This window comes from Topomyia yanbarensis, chromosome 2, assembly GCF_030247195.1.
Source record: "Topomyia yanbarensis strain Yona2022 chromosome 2, ASM3024719v1, whole genome shotgun sequence".
Taxonomy (NCBI): domain Eukaryota; kingdom Metazoa; phylum Arthropoda; class Insecta; order Diptera; family Culicidae; genus Topomyia; species Topomyia yanbarensis.
The window spans coordinates 222,703,459-222,724,939 of NC_080671.1; the positions used below are offsets into that span (position 1 = coordinate 222,703,459).

General features: G+C 42.5%; 1 protein-coding gene and 1 long non-coding RNA gene across 2 annotated transcripts in view; one reads left to right on the plus strand and one right to left on the minus strand.

Annotated features, from left to right (window-relative positions):
* LOC131678308 (neuroligin-1-like) overlaps window positions 1-21,481 on the plus strand; it is a 1,556,576-nt gene that overhangs the window by 536,790 nt on the left and 998,305 nt on the right. The window lies entirely within an intron of this gene.
* On the minus strand, window positions 20,971-21,462 carry LOC131678318 (uncharacterized). Its single transcript, XR_009303626.1, has 2 exons — window positions 21,281-21,462; window positions 20,971-21,231 (listed from the first exon to the last, which is right to left on the minus strand). It is a non-coding gene; the product is annotated as an uncharacterized LOC131678318 (long non-coding RNA).

The following is a 21,481-nucleotide window of genomic DNA, read 5'->3' on the forward strand; positions in this document are numbered from 1 at the left end:
AGCATGTTGTTTGGTCCTGCACTGAATATCGTGAAGCCAGATCACAATTAGTAGATTCTTTACAAGTCCGAGGAAGACCAATCCATGTTCCTGTTAGAGACATCCTGGCGTATCGCGATCCTCTATACATGGAACTTATCTATCATTTTCTAAAAACAGCGTCTGTCAAAATTTAATTAAATTCATCTCCTCATACTCTCATCCAAGGCTAATCATTCACCAATTAAAGGAACCTAGAATATTTAGTTTTTAAATTTAGACAATAACAGAAAAAAAAGTAAATAAATACACCCGAAAATACTAGATCAGTATGAAATACAACAATGTAAGGAAAAAAGCAAACAATAAAGTGATTTCAGTGTTAGTTTTAGACAAAGTACTAGTATAGTTAAAATTAGTCTTAAGGATTTTTGTAACGTGCTATGTAAAAAAAGAAACTGGCGTAAAAAGCTATTGCAAATGCCGTGTCAAATAAACGTATGAAAAAAAAAAAATAAATGAAACGGTTGGTGAAGGAACAAATATTCAAATAAATTTTTCGGATTGTTGTATGATAGAGGCGGATTGTATTCCTAAATCGCTTGCTCAGTTGACCGATTCGCACGTATAGTCTCCCGAAAAAATTCATCCGTTGTCTTTAAACATCTAATGATAACTGATTTCACGAAGTCTCCTAAAAAAACGCCTCGTCAATCGCATTCAAGCACTTGACTACGAATGATATTGCAAATAAAACCTGCAAAGTTCTCTTGGTGCTCTATATTGATGTCTACCCGGTTAGATTGCCACCACGTTGAACAATTTCCCACCAAAGACGCTTGTCTTGGTTGAGCACTGAAAATTTTATTTGCTTCATTGACTAAGTGTAGATAAGTCACTAAATAAGTCCGGATATATGTGCAATTTCCAAGTACACACTAAATTACTACTCGAAAGTCGAACTAAAATGGGGCGCAAAACTGAGACTCTGCCAAGGGCGCAAGATAACCACGCTACGGCTCTGTCAGCACCGATATTAAACAACTTGCTATCTTTCGCATGACGATTCACAAACATCACAATTTGGCAAGTAGGTCTTCTTCAGGATTCATATCATAGCCCCCTTTTGTACAATTTGTTTGTAAATGATGACGATTAATGTTTTGTAATTTTCTGCACGGATCCATTTTTTCGTACATTAACAAGAATATGGTAAGGTGCTCTAATGTGTCCAAGCTCGACGGCATATTCATTCAAAATTTTACTGCTATACCGTTTAGAATTAGCCGCAATTTAGTATATCCTTGGGATCGTTGACACTCTGCTCATAGACTTTTAGTTCATCGTTACAGATAGTTTAATTATCTCTGTTCGATGAAGAGTCGATAGCACTCCTCGTATTTTCTGGGGAAAACACAGAATCTCCAGAGTGTTTTATCTGAAAAACCATTCCAGATTACCTTAGTTTGGGTCCCTTCCAACTACTCCATTCCAGGCTGAGAAGGCGCAAACTCTAGCTTCACCTTAGCTAGAGAGAGCGCATTAGAACGGGGTTTGGAGGTTGTCACGATGGGATATCACGACATTGAATGTGTTGTCTGGTCATGAGATGAGTATTGTCGTGCCAGATCCTAACTAAACGATTTCTTTTGGGTACTGGGTATGCTGGAGATAAATATCCAAAATTTAGTATTACTTTTTTTCAACATTGTTTGATCTCTACTACGAGTTTCTTAGAAAATCTAATGTTGCACTATCGAAAAGCAAATGCTAATAACGGTGTGAGTTTGCGTTCATCCTCTCCCTGCCATCGATGTCCGCTATCTCTTCTCTGTCCCTAATATGAACTCTACCACTCCCTTTGTGAATGTCGCTCTTGTGAATGACTCCGTTGTCAATGCATTTCAAAAGAAAATAGAATGTTTTCAAAGTCTTCAAAAATGTTCCGAATTGCCTCCCTTATTGTAAATGAAGCTCAGTCAATATCTTAGGCCTGAGGAAATTCAATTAAAAACTTTTGTATATTATCAATATTCCTAGTTTTGGAATGGCCATTGAATTAATATAAAAATAATCCCAGGTTTAAAAAAAATAGAAGCTGTAGTACCTTAGATTTAAAAACATTAAATTGTAAAACAATAAAATGTTGGCACCGTCAAGCTAACATAGACGTGTCAGTTAAAATAAACAATCTAAATATAAAAATGAATCACTACGAAAGAACCCAAATAAATACTTCAGTTGCTTCAGAAGGCAACAGTTAATGTGCTGCCGTTTGTGTTCATTGTTGGCTTGTTCCCAAATCATTGTCAAGAGTTGTACTTATCTTGAAAAAATATATGATACCTTGAAAATCTAATCTCATACATATCTGCAACGATGTAATATACTGCATTTTGAAATAAAGCAGGATTCATGATGAATGCAAGAGTATCTAGAAGATTCAATATTTTGCAATGTCGTCCCCTAACGCGACATTTAGACTTCTGTATTTTGTGGTTTCAAAACACCACGGATTTTTTGCGGATTTCTTCGACGAATAACAGCAGCATCAGGCATGCAAACGTTTTCCTCCTAAATTGGAATAAGTCTAGTAAGAATCGAAATTCACGGATTATTTTCTTCCTAAAATTTAAGTGGAATAGGTCAATAGATAAAAAAGGCCGAAAAGTCGTCTGTAAAAATGAGAATAAATGGTCAAATGCATGTAACATTTTGTGGAGGGGAAGTTAGCTAAACTGAACTTAACGAATTTAAACCGAATAAAAAATATCAAACATATTATTTCGTAACGTGCTTACCAGGAGTGAAAATATATCTAATAGAGGGTAAAACCTAAGCCATTTTTGGGATGACGATTGTGTGACAAAGATGTGAGATTTAAAGATGGGAGATTTAAAGATAATGGCGCGGTAGCCGTTAGATGTGATTCTAGCGAACTCGCTCTAAAACTAGTGTCCACTTCCAAAGAGTTGCTCTCCGAGAAATATGACATCGAGATTCAAAAACCGCTCAAACCGAGAATCAAAGTGACTGGAATCTCGGAAGATTTTTCCCAGGATGAAATTATTGGAAAACTAAAAGCACAGAACAGTCTGCCGGAATCCTGTGGGCTTAAGATCGTGAAATCACAGAAACGAGAGCATGTGAATAACAATCCCTTTGTAATAACATTGGAAACTGATGCCAACACCTACAACTGCTTGCTAAAACTTCAACGTGTCAACATTGGCTGGGACCGCTGCCGAATCTTCGAAGATGTCGATGTTTTCCGATGCTACAATTGCTCCGAATATGGCCACAAAGCACAATCCTGCTCCAAGCAAGTATGTTGCCCAAAATGTGCGGAAGGCCACAAAGCCAAAGACTGCGAAGCCACTAACGCGAAGTGTGTGAACTGTGTTGGAATGAATGCAGCAGCACAGTCTGCCACCGAGAAAATGAACGAGAATCACGCTGCGTGGAGTTTGGATTGCCCGCTTTATTCAAGGCGCCTAAAGCTGGCTAGATCGACGATTGATTACTCGTAGCAATTACCTGTAATAATGGAGCTGTCCGGAAAGGAAACCAGTGCCTACCCTGGTTCGCCAGGTAAAAAATTCGAGAGTATATGTCTTCACGAAGCTAGGATTGATACTGCAATCACATTGAGAGAAACCTCGCAATTACAGACGTTGCAGTTCACGCACGCCAACCTACCTGGGCCTCAAACTACAAGCTCGGGAAATCATTTGGAAACTAGTGCCAACCCTCGTTCGTCAGGTAAAAATATAGAGCGTATATGTCTTCCCGAAGCTAAGTCTGATGCTACACACACGTTGAAAGAGTTTACCCATTTGCAGACACAATCTCCCACTGTTTCACATGATCACCTCAACGGTATCTGGCTTTATTACCAGAACGTACGTGGCTTACGAACCAAAATTGATGCTGCTTTTCTTGCTGTATGCGATTGCAATTTCGATGTCATTATTATGACAGAAACTGGTCTTGATGATCGGATCGAGTCTCTTCAACTTTTCGGCAGTTCCTATAATGTATTCCGCTGCGATAGGAACAAAACCAACAGTACGAAATCCACCTTCGGAGGTGTTCTGATCGCTGTTGCACAGCAACATTCTAGTTCACATGTGAACATTACCCACGGGACTAATTTGGAACAAGTCTGCGTATCGGCATTCATCAATGGACGTAAGCTTTTTCTTTGTGCAATATATATTCCTCCAGACAACAGTAGAGATGTCTGTATGATTGAGTCACACATTGCATCAGTGCGTGAGCTTTGTGACAAGGGATCAATTGAGGACACTGTCTAGGTTTGCGGAGATTACAATCAACCACGCTTGAGTTGGTTATCGCATGACAACGTAATCCAAGTTAAAAATGCTGCCCAGTTACCGCCAACAAGCTCCGCCTTAATTGAGGGAATGGATTTTTTAAATCTTAACCAGTTTAATGTACATACCAATCAAATCGGACAGGTCCTTGACTTAGTTTTCTGCTCGATGGACCACAACATTTCGGTCGAGAAGTCAGTATCCCCCCTTCTACCCGTCGACACGCACCACCCTCCGCTAGTTGTCACGATGCAATCGCCTAGTTGTCCGGCTATGCCGGTAGTTGTTCCAGATAGCCAACAGCTGAATTGATTTTTCCGAGCTGTGTGATTATTTGCTCCATCTGGATTGGTCAACGCATCTAGGAAACAGCAATGCAGATGCAATGACTATGAACTTCTGCCGAGTAATTCAGGACTGGTTGCAGAATAATCTCCCGGTAAAACGACAGCCTGTTTCCCCGGCGTGGAGTACATCGACGCTGCGATCCCTTCGCCGAAAACGAAATGCGTGCCAACGCAAACTTCGTCGCAAACGATTGCCGGCTACAAGTCACGACTTTCACGTTGCCAGTGAAGCATACCGGAATCTCAACGCTATTTTGTATAAATCGTATGTACAACGAGTTCAAGTAGGCTTACGAAGTAGTCCTAAAGGATTTTGGAACTTTGTGAATTCTAAACGGAAAAATCACAGCGTTCCTTCCAATGTGTACCTCGATGGAAAGGCAGCGTCGTCCACTGCAACAGCCTGTGAATTGTTTGCTAATCATTTCGCCTCCGTCTTTGCTCCCTGTTCAGCGTCTGATCAGGAAACCGAAATCGCATTAGGAACTGTTCCGCAAGATATCGCTGATTTAAGTACCTTTTTGGTTTCACCCGACATGGTAATAGCAGCTGCAAGAAAGCTAAAAAGCTCTTTCTCCCCTGGACCGGATGGGATTTCAGTTGCTGTTTACTGTCGCTGTGCCGTCGCTTTGGCTGAACCTTTGTCTCGCATCTTCCACCAATCATTTGACCAGGCTAAGTTCCCCGACGTTTGGAAGCAATCCTACATGTTCCCGGTGTTCAAAGCCGGAGATAAGCGAAATGTCAAGCAGTACCGCGGAATAACGAATCTTTCAGCTGGATCTAAGTTGTTTGAAATTGTTGTCAATCAATTCATCCTCAGCCGTACAGGAAGTTTCATCTCCCCAGACCAACATGGCTTCATGCCCGGGCGATCCGATTTAACAAACCTGCTCGAATTTACATCAACTTGCATCAATTGCATGGAGAAGAAAACACAAGTGGACACTATATACACAGATTTGATAGCAGCTTTTGACCGAATCGACCATGAAATTCTTCTCAAGAAGTTGTACAAGTTAGGAGCGTCCGACAAGCTTACATCGTGGCTACGCTCCTATCTTACGCACAGAACGCTTTGTGTGAAATTGGACTCTTGTATATCGGCTCCGTTTACCAATAGATCAGGTGTACCGCAAGGCAGCAATCTGGGCCCACTACTTTTCTCACTGTTTTTTAATGATGTAGCAGTAGTGTTAGGTTCCGGGTGCAAGCTCATATTTGCTGACGACCTTAAGCTGTACTTAGTCATCCAGTCAGTCGAGGATTGCCGCCAACTGCAAGCACTTTTGGATCGCTTTGTGAGGTGGTGTCGAATGAATCAACTTACCGTAAATATTGCCAAATGCTCCGTGATGACGTTCCATAGGAAGAACGATCCGTTAATCTTCGATTACAGTATCGACGGGGTTGCGCTACAAAGAGTCAAAGAAGTCTGTGACCTGGGTGTAATTCTTGACCACAAACTGTCCTTCAATTCTCACATGACCAACATAATTGCGAAAGCAAATCGGCAGTTGGGATTTATTTCGAAGATTTCACGGGATTTTACGGATCCTTACTGTCTAAAATCCCTATACTGCGCATTGGTTAGACCAATCCTCGAGTTCGTCTCACCGGTTTGGAATCCGCATCATCTAACTTGGTGTTTAAAATTGGAAAGAGTTCAGAAAAGGTTTATACGCTTAGCTCTTAGGAGCTTGCCTTGGCGGGACCCGCAAAATTTACCACCGTATCGTGACCGTTGCCAGGTGCTCAATTTGGAGACTTTAGAATGTCGTCGTAGTATCCAGCAAGCTACTACCTTGGTGAAAATCTTAAATGGAGAATGTGATGCGCCTGAACTGCTGTCCCGCTTAGATTTCCGAGTAGCGAGGAGAACACGAGATACATCATTATTATTGCCGAGGTTCCATCGGACATCTTTTGGATTCCATGAGCCACTGTCTTCAATGATTCGAACCTTTTCTCGTGCTGACGCTGCTTTTGAGTTTGGTGACTCCTCGAAAATATTTGCAAGCAATTTAAGAAGATTGCGTTTACTGTGATTATTATGTGTATTAGTAGTAAGAAACCTGACACGCAATTTAACTTGACTTTATACTTTAACCTTACGAAAAGATAGTGGTTTTTACGTCCATTTGAGGGTGGCGCCTGGTAGGAGGAGGCCAACTCAAACGGACTTTTTCCCACTCGAATCATTTAGACTATAATGTCCGATGATATAAATAAATAAATGCCAAAATCTAAAAAGATTCCAAATCGAAAAACACAACGGGGAATGCATGTCAGACTGATCCAGTAACATTTAATACAAAATCTTTTTTTGAAAGTAGGCAAATCCTTTTTTTTATTCACATTATTATATGACCCAGTTTATCATTAATCCCTTTTTGTCGATGATATTTAAAAAACTAAAATGTTTAAACACCCGTTTTGGTATTCGCCGATAAAGGATATCGCTAACGGGCGTAGTTTACTATACAGAACACAACAGTACCTTGTAGCCGGCAATGAGGATCGTTATACCTCGTTAGTTATTACTCGAGTTTGTGGCCCAATCATTTTGATATATTCTGCAATACAGGTTTTGACTGAAATTTAAGTATATAAGAGTGTTATTAAACCACTAGTAAAATATCTTGTGCAATTCATATGTGGAATAACTGAAAAAATATTTAAAAAATGAGAGCTAATAGGTGAAAATCGAAATAAAATTGGTCTTGCAGTTTCGAATTATTTTACGGTTACTTTATGATTAATTGATTACATTGTACCTATGGTGGATTACGTGAATTATTTTAGGAATAAAGACAATTACCCTGATTATTATTGATTACCAATGTAATCAATGGATTACCGAATTATTTAGAAAAATCAAAGTAATCTTTGGGGTGGGCGTAGCGTAGTTGGTAAATCGATTGCCTTGTATGCAGCGCACCTGGGTTCGAGTCCCGACCCCGCACATAGGGCTAGAAAATTTTCATAAGAGATTTTTCTAACCCGAAGAGGCGAATGACCTTAAGGTTAAAACCTCTATAATCGAAATAAAAAAAAGTAATCTTTGATTAAGTCTCACTGTGTTGGCTTGTTGGAAACCCTTTGGTAAAAACAATATAAACAGTATGTATGTATCAAGTGTAATCGCACCAACTGGTCTCCTAAAACTGATTGATTGAGTCCGTCACACGCCATTTGTCAACCGAAACTCATTATTGCCAACTTTTATACTTGTCTAAACGTGTCGCAGGTTCGACAGGTGCAATGTTGGTCCAAGGGTGCCGTGGCGACCAGCGACTGTTTCGCTCGCGCGCTGTTTTTCGCATACCGGGTAACACAAAAAATCAAATATTTTAAAAACGTCATGTTTGCTCCAATTTTTTTTCTTGGAATTGAAAGCTGATCATATATGCAACATTTTACAACTTAAACGGTATGAATATCGCGCGAAGAAACCATTTAAAATAGCATTTTTTGAAAAATTGTTTAAAAAAAAGTAGAAATAGTTAACATTTGTTAAAACTTTTTTCGACATTTTCTAGACTAAACATTTGTTAAACTACCAGTGAAGTTTGGTGCAATTCGAAATTAAGCTTTTGCTGTAAAAAATATTATAATAAAAAGGTGTATAAATTTTCAATTAACTAAAACTATTAGAAATATTTCGAATAATAACAAAATATTTCACGAAGATGTTTAGGGGTACCTAAACAATAAAATTAAGTCCTGTTCTGCAAAATTCACCACTTTGTGAAAAATGGGGGGAATTTTTACTCAGCTATCAGCTGAACTGCGCACCATGAATGATGTAATGAGCCAGCTTAATCAACTGTCTCTGGACACAGCGGCTAGTATTACTATGACGTCAAACCCGACGCTGCACACCAAAAAATAATGAAATTTGAACGACATGTAAATCAATACGAATGTAATTCTACAACGATTGAATCAAAAATTTGATTGAAAATTACGTTAAAATCAATTGGAGCATCAAACAGCATACAATTTTACACTTTCATTCGTGTAATATTACATGTCATTCATTTTACAGCAGTATTCGAGTAAAAATACATTGAAGTGCATTGGTTTTCCGTTTAAAGAAACTGTAATTTTCAATCCACGTGTAAAATTATAATAAAATTCGCTGAAGAAAGCACGACAAGTCGTGTGTATTTGTAGTGGAACTTTATTTTACATTTATATTCATGCTCCAAATATGTGCATGAAAATAAACTTAAAGTTACAAAATATTTTTTTCTGTGTGGGGATTGATATTCTTGACGAGCTTAAATCTCTGTCAGCGAACATATCCACCAGTCAAAACTTCACAAATTCTGCGCTAACTATTGATATCCTCGACGAACTTAAGGCGCTTTCATCAAACATAACGGCAAGTCAAAACGCTACATCATCGCTTGATTCATGCCCCAGCTTGGAAGCCAAATTAAATAACGACAAAAATATCGATAACCCAGGTTGGCGCTTTTTGGGTACAAGGAAAGTATGGAAAGCAGACTGGAGCGATTACGATGCACGCAAATTAAGAAACCTGAACCAGCAAAAACAGGCCGAAAAGGCTAGAAGACGTAAAAAAGATCGAGGCGAAATAATAATAATAACGTTAATGAAAAAAACAAAAGCACTACAAATTTTCTTCGACCTGATCAAGGCGCGCCACTCACGACAGCCAGTTAGTAGTAACCATACGAGTAATACCAATCGCAGAATCACATTTAGGGCCGGCAGCACCCACTATAACAAAAACCATACGAGTAGTCACTACAACAATAATTTCCTGCCACCGGATAGAGTGCTTCTTGCGGCTGCAAAAGATCATTTCTCATGACCCCCCACGAACTATAGGCCAACAATTCAGTTTCAAAGAAGACCAACATTAAATCCCTATCCAGTGGATGATTTACCACGGTCGACGATGCACCCAACATCGGAGCGCTCGTCAACAGTTTTGTGTAAGGCGTGCCATTCTCAACATTCGTGTTTTCGACAACATTGACGCGTTCCCTAGAAGAAGGAAACGACGATGACACCGCAGTTTGCCAAGATTCGACGCCATTTGAACGACAACAAAAAGAGGCAATCTCGACTTCTCAAGTAGAGTCGTCAGAAGAAATTTTAATTTACTGTCAAAATTTTAATAGAATGAAAAGTGCATCGAAAATGAATTAAAATAAAAAGAAAATTTTAAGTAGCCCCTATACAATTATTTTGGCTACAGAAACTAGTTGGGACGAAAGTGTTAGAAGTGAAGAAGTTTTCGGGAACAGCTACAATGTGTTTAGAGCAGTGGCGGATCCAGCGGGAGGGTCCTGGGGGTCCGGACCACCTCCGAAATTTTTTAACTTGTTGAGAAATTTTGAATTAGTTTCAATTTAATATCAGTTTTAAACTTAAAATCATTACAAGCCAAATTTGACAACCAAAACTGAATTTCATTAAATGAGGTACAATGTTCAAAATTTCGGACCCCTCCCGAAATTTTTTTTGTTTTTGATCTGATTGACAGCGGTTTTGCGATTGCAGAATCCATTTCTGCCTTATGCTCGCACAATGGGTTTGAAATGTGAATCTTATGGTAAGTATCTTTACATTGCATTTGTTTCTAGGGTTAGTTTAGTTCACTTTTTCTTAGGGCTAGGTGAGTATTTACAGGTATGTACAATGCATAAAATTTCATTTCATTTCAGGTTCATGTTGTGGTGGATTAAAGGTGAAGTATTGAACATTCCGGCCGCCAATGAAATTTTAAGGAATTCAACGGGCATTAGCGGCGGAAGTTCGAGCTTCTTGCGATGACTGACGTTCAACGGGATATAGAGATCTGGATTCGTCTTGCCGGTACAGGCCTCCTTACAGCTTCCAGGATGATTTTTCGAGGTGCGTCGGGTCCGACTGCAGGATACTGTCCGGGAGTGGTGTGCTGTAAAGGAGGAACATCTGTACGCGAACTGTTGGTTTAACAAATTAGGATGGGGTACTTAACTCGAGTCAAGTCCCAGCCGGGGGTTCTAGGAGCCCAAACGCGAGGCTTGGTTCTTTACAAGTGAACCACGAACCGCTCGATACCCCCGAGCTTGGGCCAGGATCTCGTCTGGCGACTCATTTCCCCGAGTAGGGGCCGGGAGCTCGTCCGGCGGCTCTGTACCCTGAGCAAGGGCCGGGATCTCGTCCGGCGGCTCTGTTCCCTGAGCAAGGGCCGGGATCTCGTCAAGCGGCTCGGTTCCCTGAGCAAGGGCCTTCATTTGGCGTTGTTGACGTAGGGCTGCTAGTTGGTGCGGGACTCTGTGCTACGATGGGTGGCGCCACTTCAACTGGAAGTAAGCAGAGCTTCGGGATGGCGCGTTGAACGATGCCGAAGGTCGACTTCACGGTGGCGACACGAACAAGGCCGCCAGGGCTGGGATGAACGCTGAGCACGCGTCCCAGGGGCCATTTCAACGGCGGTGCTCTCTCATCTTTGAGAGCGACGATGGAACCAACGGCTAGATTGTCCATGGCTTCTGTCCAGCGGTAGCGATTTTGCAGGGTGGCGAGATACTCCTTGTGCCAACGACTTCAGAAGTGCTGAGTTAGCTGTTGTACTCGTTCCCATCGAGACAACCTGGATTCAGGAACTTCACGGCAATCTGGATCGGGTACCGCATTCAACAGACGACCAATCAGGAAATGTCCTGGAGTCAGAGCAAGCTCATCGGATGGATTGTCCGGCAACGGCGTGATTGGGCGAGAGTTTAGCATGGACTCGACCTGAATCAATGCGGTTTGCAACTCGGATTCGGTTAAGTGGGCATTTCCGTGGATTTTGGGAAGCAGGGTCTTCACGGATTTCACGCAGGCTTCCCAGATTCCACTGAATGTGGAAGAACGAGGTGGGATGAAGTGGAACTGTATTCCGTTGTCTTCGCATTCGTTTGCTACGGCATCTTGGTGAACTTGAGTTCGGAAAAGCTTCTGCAGTTCTTCCAGTTCTCGCTGTGATCCAACAAAGTTCGTGGCGTTATCGCAGTAGATATGCGCAGGCTTTCCTCTACTGCTGACGAATCTTCGCAGGCTCGCAATGAATGTGCCAGTGGTCAGATCCGACACAAGGTCCAAGTGCACGGCTTTGGTAGCGATACATACGTATACGGTGATGTAGGCTTTGAAGAATGGCGATCTCTTATTTCGGAGTGACGTTCTCACGTACATTGGCCCAGCCAAGTCAACGCCAACATTCTGAAACGGCGATCATGTCGGTGAGACGATATTTGGGGAGGACGATCGGGTGTCTTCCGTCGACAGGTATTGCAGCATTGTGAAGCCGGCCGCCGACACGAATAATGCCGTCTACGAGTGTCGGGTGCAGATACCGTAGCTTGGATTTACGGTTTACTTTTCTGACGGTTTCAAGTTGGCGTATCTCGTTGGCAAAGTACTGCTATTGTATGCGACGGACCAGATTGAGCAGAGTGCGATCAATGTCAAGAGCCGTCAACGGGCCGACAAGAATTGGTTGGTAATTCTTCCGGTGAAGGCAGTTAGCGGCGAAACGCCGAAGAAGTGTGCCGATCCGAAGTGGCTGACGAAGATTGGAATAGCGATCGACGATATCTGACGGTTCTACGCTCACGACCGGAAGGGCAATAGTCTGTCGGACCTCCGGTTGGTCTGAGTTTGAGGTCGCTACGACGACGTACTTCGCTGGCCAAGGAGCGAATATTGGTTTTAGCCACTGCGGTCCGTTCCACCACAGTGCACTAGCGAGGAGTTCATCGAGGTCTATTCCTCGAGAAACGAGCTCGGCGGGATTGTCTTCGGATGGGACGTGATTCCAAACGGCGTGAGACGTCAGCTCTTGGATTTCAGCCACTCGGTTGGCTACGAACGCCTTCCATGTCGATGGAGTTGCGGATATCCAGTTCAAGACGATGGAAGAATCGGTCCACAGATATGTGGTGGCGGTTATGTCGATGCTGTCCTGAACTTGTTTAAGAAGTCTGGACAGGAGTTGAGCTGCGCATAGCTCGAGGCGTGGAATGGTTTGAGTCCCCATCGGAGCGACCTTGGACTTAGAAATCACCAGGCGAACTGTACAAGGGCCCTCGGCAGGTATTGACCGGAGATAGATGCATGCGCCATATGCAGACTCTGAAGCGTCGCTGAGCCCGTGAATCTCCAAGCGGTCGTAACCCGGACGTAACACATGGCGAGAAACTCGAAGGTGGGCAAGTGCTGAAAGCTTCTGGTGAAATTCCTGCCATTCGAGAGCGAATCTGTTAGCCACGGGTGTGTCCCAGTCGAGATGGAGTTTCCAAAGACTCTGCAGCATGATTTTTACCTTTGCAATGGTCTGTCCAATCAAACCTAAGGGGTCGAAAAGACTAATGATCTGAGAGAGGATCGTTCGTTTGTTCAGAACCGTGCATTCCGGTGTCTTGAACGAAAGAAAATCGGTCGACGGTTCCCAGCGGAGGCCAAGTGCAGTCACGGAGGACTCGTGGTCCAAATCGAGTAGTGTTTTCGTCTCTCGGAGCTCCAACGGAATGGTATCAAGAATAGCTTGACAATTCGAAGACCATTATCGGAGAGGAAGTCCTGCGCATGCAAAAATTGCAATGAGCTGGTTGCAGGTAACGGCGAGAGATTCAGCATCGTCAGAACCGGACAGCAAATTGTCGACGTAGAAGTCGTGGCGGACAGCGGGTTCCGCCAGCGGAAAATGTTGCCCTTCATCATCGGCGAGCTTCTGCAGCACCCTAGTTGCCAAAAATGGAGCACTGCTTGTGTCGTATGTGACGGTGCGGAGCTGGTAGCTCTTCAGTGGAGCCTCGGGATCGTCGCGCCAGAGAATTCGCCGCAGCGGTTGGTCGGTGGGATGGACCAAAATCTGCCGGTACATTTTTTCAATGTCCGCAGATATCACGAACTGGTGGATTCGAAAACGGAGGATAATCGTTACGAGAGTGTCCTGGATTGTGGGACCAGGAAGCAGGACATCGTTCAGCGAGATACCGGACTTCGAGCGGCATGATGCGTTGAATACGGTACGAAGCTTTGTAGTGGTGCTGTCGAGTTTCATCACAGCGTGGTGTGGAAGGTAGTATTGCGGTTGCGCGTCGATTTCATTGGGGCCAATCTCCCGCATATGTCCCAATCTCACGTACTCGTGGATGAACTGCTGATACATCGCCTTCTTATCGGGACTCGCGCGGACTGAGCGTTCTAGAGAGAAGAAGCGGCGGGTGGCGTTGTATTTGTTGTCCTTTAACTGCCAAAGCAGCTCGTCACGCTTGGGAAGCTTGACGACGTAGCGGCCTTCGGAGTTGCGGGTGGTGTTCTTCAAGAAATTTTCCTCACAGTATCGTTACGACGGAGACCATCCCTTTGCATCGTGGACTTCTTCGAGCTGCCAGAATCTGTTGACCAATTCATCGATTGTGCAGGGATTACTGAACTGGCACTTGCGTGGATCGCTGTGATCGTGGTTTTCCAATAAACGCTCTCCGGAGACGACCCAACCGAACTCTGTATTCTGCAGAAGCGGTAACTCTTCCCCGAGCGATATCCTGCCGTATCGAAGAATTTGGAAGAAATGGGCGCACCCAGAATCATGTCGATGTCGCCAGTAACAGCGAATTTTGGATCTGCAAGCTCCACGTGCTTTGGAATCAGCCAGTGGCGGGCTTCTACCGTCGACTGGGGCAGCTTGACGGTAATGGAAGGCAGAACGAGCATGGAGCATTGTACGGAGAAGGGAGTGACTCGAGAGAAGATGGTTATCGTGGCCTGGTATTCAACCAGCGTTGTAGTGTTTCCGATTCCGCTTATCGGGATAGCATGCGGCAATCGGATGCGAGGAAGCTGCAGTAGTTCGCAAAGAGCCCCAGAAACAAAGTTGGGTTGGGAAGCACAGTCCAGCAAGCAACGAGCAGTGACGATGCGACCTCTACCGTTACGGATGTTCACTAGCGCAGTCGGAAGGAAAACGGTTCCAGGAATCACTTCACCAGTATGTGATACGAGGGCAGTCTGAGAACTCATGGAAGGCGCATGAATGTGGGACAAATTTGCGATTGAGGTAGATTTAGACGGTTGCTGGATGGGAGCTTGCGAAACAGACTGGGGTGACAGTGAGTTTGGAGCATGCAGCGCAGATGCTGCGGTGAGAGTCGGCTGGAGGGCAACACAGCAAGTTGATCCGGTGGCTTCACCAGAAGCGGGATTGTCGTCAGAGAGCTCAGTATGAAGAAGCGTGTGGTGCTTCTTGGCACATGTACGGCATCTTGACCCAGAACAGTTCCGGGCATAATGGGAACTCGATCTCAAACAGGTAATGCAAAGGTTTTTACCAGATCGATCCGTTGGCGAAGGTTGAGTTTCCGAAATTCCGGACAACTGTACAGGTAATGACTCTCACCGCACTTGTCGCACGGCTTCGGCTTGCTGGCGCTGGAAGAGGGTGCACTGGATACTGCAGTTTGCTGTGTAGCTGCGACTGGAAAAGCTGCTGGCTTGGATGTCGGATTTGGCTTGCTGCGAGGAGGAGCGGTGTTCGAAGTGGCTGAAGAAACTGCTTGAAAAACTCGAGCGTAGTTCTGGAGGAAGTTTACCATCGTCACGTATGATGGCATTGAAGTTGACGCACCAGTCCTCTGATGTACCGGCGATGCCTCCCAGAACCGAAGCGATATCGTCAGCATCGAGTTTGCTACAGTAGTTCTCCCATTCCCGGAACGTACAAGGATCGAGGCGTATAGATAGCTGGTAAACCAGGATAGAGCTCCATCGGTCTGCTGGTTCACCCAAGCACTTCAGAACGGAGATCTGCTGCTCGAAGCGATCGATCAGCGCAAGCAGATCTTCAGCTGATTCCTTGCGCATCGCTGGAGTGTCGAAAAGCGTCCGAATGTGACACTTGATTAACTTCCGGTTGTTCTCAAAACGCAACCGCAACGTTCGCCAAGCGTCCTTGTAGCCCTGCTCGCTTATTTTGATAGGGTCGAGAATGCGCGCTGCCTCTCCTTGAACGAGGCCCTTCAGATAGTGCATCTTCTCGACCGCACTGATGTCGCTCCGGGAACCTACTGCGGATTCAAATGAATCGCGAAAAACACACCAGTCTTCCAACTTACCGCTATACTTGGGTAGGTTAAGCTCCGGAAGCCTGATGTTCATTGGTCTCGATGGTGCGGGGTTGGCAGAAGGGGGAGAACGTGTTTTCTTCGCCAGTTTGGCCAAGTAGAAGGACCGAAGAGCATAATAGCGACCGTCAAACAACTGCCGTTCCTTTTTCAGGTCGATTGGCTCCTTATCGGTGGAAAACATCTCCAATTTCACCACCGTCCGGTGAAACTCGTCGTAGAATTTCTCCAACTCTTCCGCCCACGCTTCTACTTGGCCCGCAAACTTACTGTCCTTGTCGAACTCCTTCGCATAGTACTCCAACAAAGCCACCGAATCCACAATATTCTGCTTCGTCTGCTCCAACTCATTTATTTTCCTCTCGTCGGCCATTTTCTTTTTCGGTAGCGCCGTTCACTCACGCAATTTTCCACCTCCAAGAATCCAAAATGCACCCGAGCAGTCAATTTGCCAAATAAAAATTTATCCGCGAAACTTTAATACTTTTTTGAAATTCTATCTTCAGAAATCTTTACGTTCCAGCACGGCGCGCACCTTTCATGCAGTAGGTAAACAACGAACACTACTTACACTATCGTCAGCTGGCTGTTTCTCGTACGCACTGCACGTTATGACGATGAAAATATTCTGCGATGGTGGATTCTTGGAGGGAACACTATGCGGTTTTGTTCGCACTACCGCGTAAAATGGCTAGTTTGCCGCTTGGGGACGCTATCGAAAATCACTTTCCGCGCACTTTTTCGGCTTTACCCGTCTTCTACGGGGCCGTTTTATTGGATTTTTTCGCCTATTCTGGGCTTTTATCCTTTCACCTTTGCCTTTTCTGGGCAATTTAAGTTCACTTTTTGCCTATTTTGGGCAGTTTTCTGTTCACTCGCGGGCACTTTTCTTCAAGATCCGGCTCGAAGGACCAAATTTATGTTCACGCACTTCACAACTCTTCTCACTTTTGGATCTTTCCGAAACACTTTGCTCCTATTTTCACCTGCTGGATCAGGACTTTCTTCTACATCCACTGCAGCTTTCGCTGGAGATCGCGCGCGAGTATAACAGGTTTGTAGGGGACTTGGGATATCGCGAAGTAAAAACGAACTTCGATTGATTTTTCTGCGACCGACACCACTGATTGCTTTTAATTATTTGAATTTATTCTATGTTGTTTGTTTACATTCCTCGTCTGTTTTATGGTACAGCTGATTGACAGCGGTTTTGCGATTGCAGAATCCATTTCTGCCTTATGCTCGCACAATGGGTTTGAAGTGTGAATCTTATGGTAAGTATCTTTACATTGCATTTGTTTCTAGGGTTAGTTTAGTTCACTTTTTCTTAGGGCTAGGTGAGTATTTACAGGTATGTACAATGCATAAAATTTCATTTCATTTCAGGTTCATGTTGTGGTGGATTAAAGGTGAGTATTGAACATAGCTTTCATATTGTTTCGTTCGGAATTCTCGTGCTGGAAATATGGATAAATAAGTCCTATACAGACCAATACTGTGAAAAAGAAATGATTCATACTACTCAGTATATCCAGATATGGACGACGATAAGTTAGAAGACACATTGTAGTTGCATCCCCCATCGAGAGTGGGTACTTTGGGAAACTTCTTTTCCTGGATCTAATTTGTGGATATTTTTGCTCTTTGATCCGTTATTTTTCATGAAAGCTCGTACCAATACAACGAATGTGCATCTGATACAACTCATGGTTCATTCGCCTGCGCCACGTTCCATCTTCCGCCATAACCAGTATAACCTTAATCTTGCAAAAGAGCTAAATTTTGGCTAGATTTTTAAGCTTCAAACATACAGTTGCTTTCGGTGACGCCACGAGTATAATTATATGAGAAATCTTTTATCTCACTACTAGGTGAATTACTTTTTGATCTGTGTATTGATATACCATCCAACATTTACCTCATGATTGAACGCAATGCCTAATCCAAGGCATAAACACTAGAACTCACTGTTTCTTTATCAACACATTATTTTGTCTTTGAAGTGAACTTATATATTGATTTTTGAGAAATAGTTAATTTATTATAAAGGTAATTCACAAAATGTTCTCAACATCAAATTCCATGAATCACGTAGATGTGTTTTCATACCCCGATATTCAAAATCGGTTTAGTTTTGCCCCCAAAAACCAGTAAAGCAATACTCAGTATGAAACAATCTCATTTTTAGGTAGTGGAAATTGGTAAGCGATGACTAAAAATACAAAATGTTTAATATCTCCGCGACTCGTGCATGGATTTTGACAATCTATAGCTTGTTAGAAAGAGATTTTTACAAGATTTCTATTTATGTGCAGTTTGTGGGACAATATTGTATTGTTCGAAAGTTATTTGCAAAAAACCTGCTGTGTTTTGACAAAATCACCCACATCTCAGAAAGTAAACAACATATCGAAATTCAAAAATAATAGTGTCAAATGGCAACGTTAGGCCTTTCATTTGACACTAGTTTCATTAAGATCGGTTCAGCCATTGCTGAGATAATTACATGACATTTTGTACATACATACATACATACACACATACACACACATACAGACATTGTCTCAATTTGTCGAGCTGAGTCGATTGGTATATGAGACTCGGCCCTCCGGGCCTCGTAAAAATTTATCAAAGTTTGAGCGAATCCTATACATTTCTTTTGTAAGAAATGTAAAAAGCTGAAAATTTCAGTATTTTCTCTATCTGCAACATTTAAACCCTCAAGTATACCAATTAATTGGTATACGAATTGGAATAGGTTCGCCAAATTTTGGAAGAAGTCTATAAAATTTAAAAGCTACTTAAAAATTGTTGTAGTTCGATGCAATAAAAAATCCCCAAAAATGAAATGTACCTATTAATGTGAAACACAGTGAATAATACATACAATAAAGACCCATTTTTATCAGTTTCATGGTGTATTTTAGGCTGACAAAATGGGGATATTGACTAAATCGGTCATTTTTTTCTTTATAATAAACTGAAGCTGTTAAAATATTCTTCCCGTCCCTTGATGTAGTCTGATAACTATTTCTGATTATGATGAACTTTTTATTTTTGCATATTTCCATCTTCATGATAAGGAAAACATGCTCAAGAAAAGATTTACTTGAATTCAGTCTTGTTCGTCTGCTAGAGCCCATCAAACATATGTTCATATTTGGCTGATGAAATCGGGGTTTCAATGTATTATAATAGATATTCAGCATTTGAAGAAGTTTCTTGTGAACGAGTGTAGAACGACTTTGTTTCTACTTACTTGAAGTCAGCGGCGTAGCCAGAAATTCGGTTTGGTGGGGGTTTGGTGGGGGTTTGGTGAAAATCGATCATACTGTCCAAACGGCATAATTCCGAAACCGTAGTTTTTGAAGTTTTAAAATTATGCAGAATTAATTTTTCAGAAAATAGTAACAGAGTTCGTGTCTTTAGCGAATTTGTTGAGACTTTATTGTAGTCATGAATATTAACCTGAGAAAATTCACCATAAATTCTTCTTGGACGATATACCGTCAAAATTATTTTATCAAATAATGCGCTGTTTAACGTTTGTAAAACTCATCGAAGATACTCAACCTCCGAAATTGGCGGTTTCAAAATGGTGCTATCTTGACCCTAAATTACTGTTTTAGAACATTTGACCTATACATATTGTTGGTCATAAAACAAAAATCAAATGCTCATCAAAATCGATCAGAACCTGCTAGAGTCGAATGGAAATCGTCATTTTTCATAAATTTCTCTCTACATTCGGAAAGTGTAACCCTCGTTATTAATCATATTACGTTTTCGTCTCAACTTCCCAAAATAAAAACCTGTTTTTTGCCTCCCTGCCCATTGCTCTATTGCGGGCAATGAGAAAGCTGATAATTTAGCCAAGATTGGTGCACTAGATGGTGAAATATATGAAAGACCCATCGCTTACAATGAATTTTATAGCGCTTCTCGACAGAGGACACTTGCTAGTTGGCAAACATCTTGGGACAATGGAGATATGGGACGATGGCTACACTCAATTATCCCTAAAGTATCAACGAGGGCATGGTTCAAAGGATTGGATGTAAGTCGGGACTTCATCCGTGTGATGTCTAGGCTCATGTCCAATCATTATACTTTAGATGCGCATCTCCGTCGTATTGGGCTCGCTGAGGGTAATCATTGTGCTTGTGGAGAAGGTTACCACGACATTGAGCATGTTGTTTGGTCCTGCACTGAATATCGTGAAGCCAGATCACAATTAGTAGATTCTTTACAAGTCCGAGGAAGACCAATCCATGTTCCTGTTAGAGACATCCTGGCGTATCGCGATCCTCTATACATGGAACTTATCTATCATTTTCTAAAAACAGCGTCTGTCAAAATTTAATTAAATTCATCTCCTCATACTCTCATCCAAGGCTAATCATTCACCAATTAAAGTGTCCTAGAATATTTAGTATTTAAATTTAGACAAAAACAGAAAAAAAAGTAAATAAATGCACCCGAAAATACTAGATCATTATGAAATACAACAATGTAAGGAAAAAAGCAAACAATAAAGTGATTTCAGTGTTAGTTTTAGACAAAGTACTAGTATAGTTAAAATTAGTCTTAAGGATTTTTGTAACGTGCTATGTAAAAAAAGAAACTGGCGTAAAAAGCTTTTGCAAATGCCGTGTCAAATAAACGTATGGAAAAAAAAAAAAAAAAAAAACCTGTTTTAATCCACCTAGTGGTGCAATTGTGCTTGTCTCATTTGTCCAGACTACGATTCCATGGCTGGTTATGTTCAATACAATGGTGGAAATGAATATTACATGTTCAGTACGATTTGCACATACATACAATGGATCGACAGCCACGATCTTGAGATACTATGTGATACTGAAACATCCCAGTGAAAAATGTCGGGCCGAGTCGGCCTGACAATCGGGCTGACGATCAGGCCGATGAGGTCCGAAGTAAGAGCTACACCGCGCTTTATATAAGAACTATATCGTGCTGTTTTGCACCATCGAAATCGGACTGTCGGGCTTCGAAGTTGTCAAAATCGTCAGGCGATATAAGAGCTACGTAGCTCCGATGTCAAGCTATAGAGAATCGGACACCGTCGTGCTCACTATTTTGGCACTCTTCTTCTTTTTGATCCGTCAGATTTCTTTTTTATTCATTTTTCATTAAAAAAAAATAAACCAGTTGATGCAATCTGTTTTATTTACATTTTATATTCAACAATTGCGCTTTCCAAGCATAAAAAGAATATAAAAAAGCATAATTATCGTCGCACTGGAAGCAATGCTACGGTGCTGGTCTGGTGCAAATATGGAAAGCGAACTCCGTTGAGTGCATAATACCAGCACCGTTTACCATCGTGCGCTTCCCAATGTAATCCGTTTTTCCCGCCGGCTGCGTATGTAGATGCTAACGTGACGTAATGACCGGATCGTGGAATTCCTATAACAGAATTTATTAATTGTGGTCGCATGCATTATGGAGAATTTACCTTCAATCTAGTTGCTGGTACGGGAAGTTTAGGCAATGCTGCTATACATTGTTCGGCCAAGATTTCGACCCGAAAAACTGCTTGTCGCCGATTGGCACACGGCCTACATAGGATTGTTGCAGATGTTCTGTGTCGTCACTCACCAGTGGTCGTGCCAGATTGTTATCCAATCAGGTCCAACAGACGCGTTACTCCCGTTCA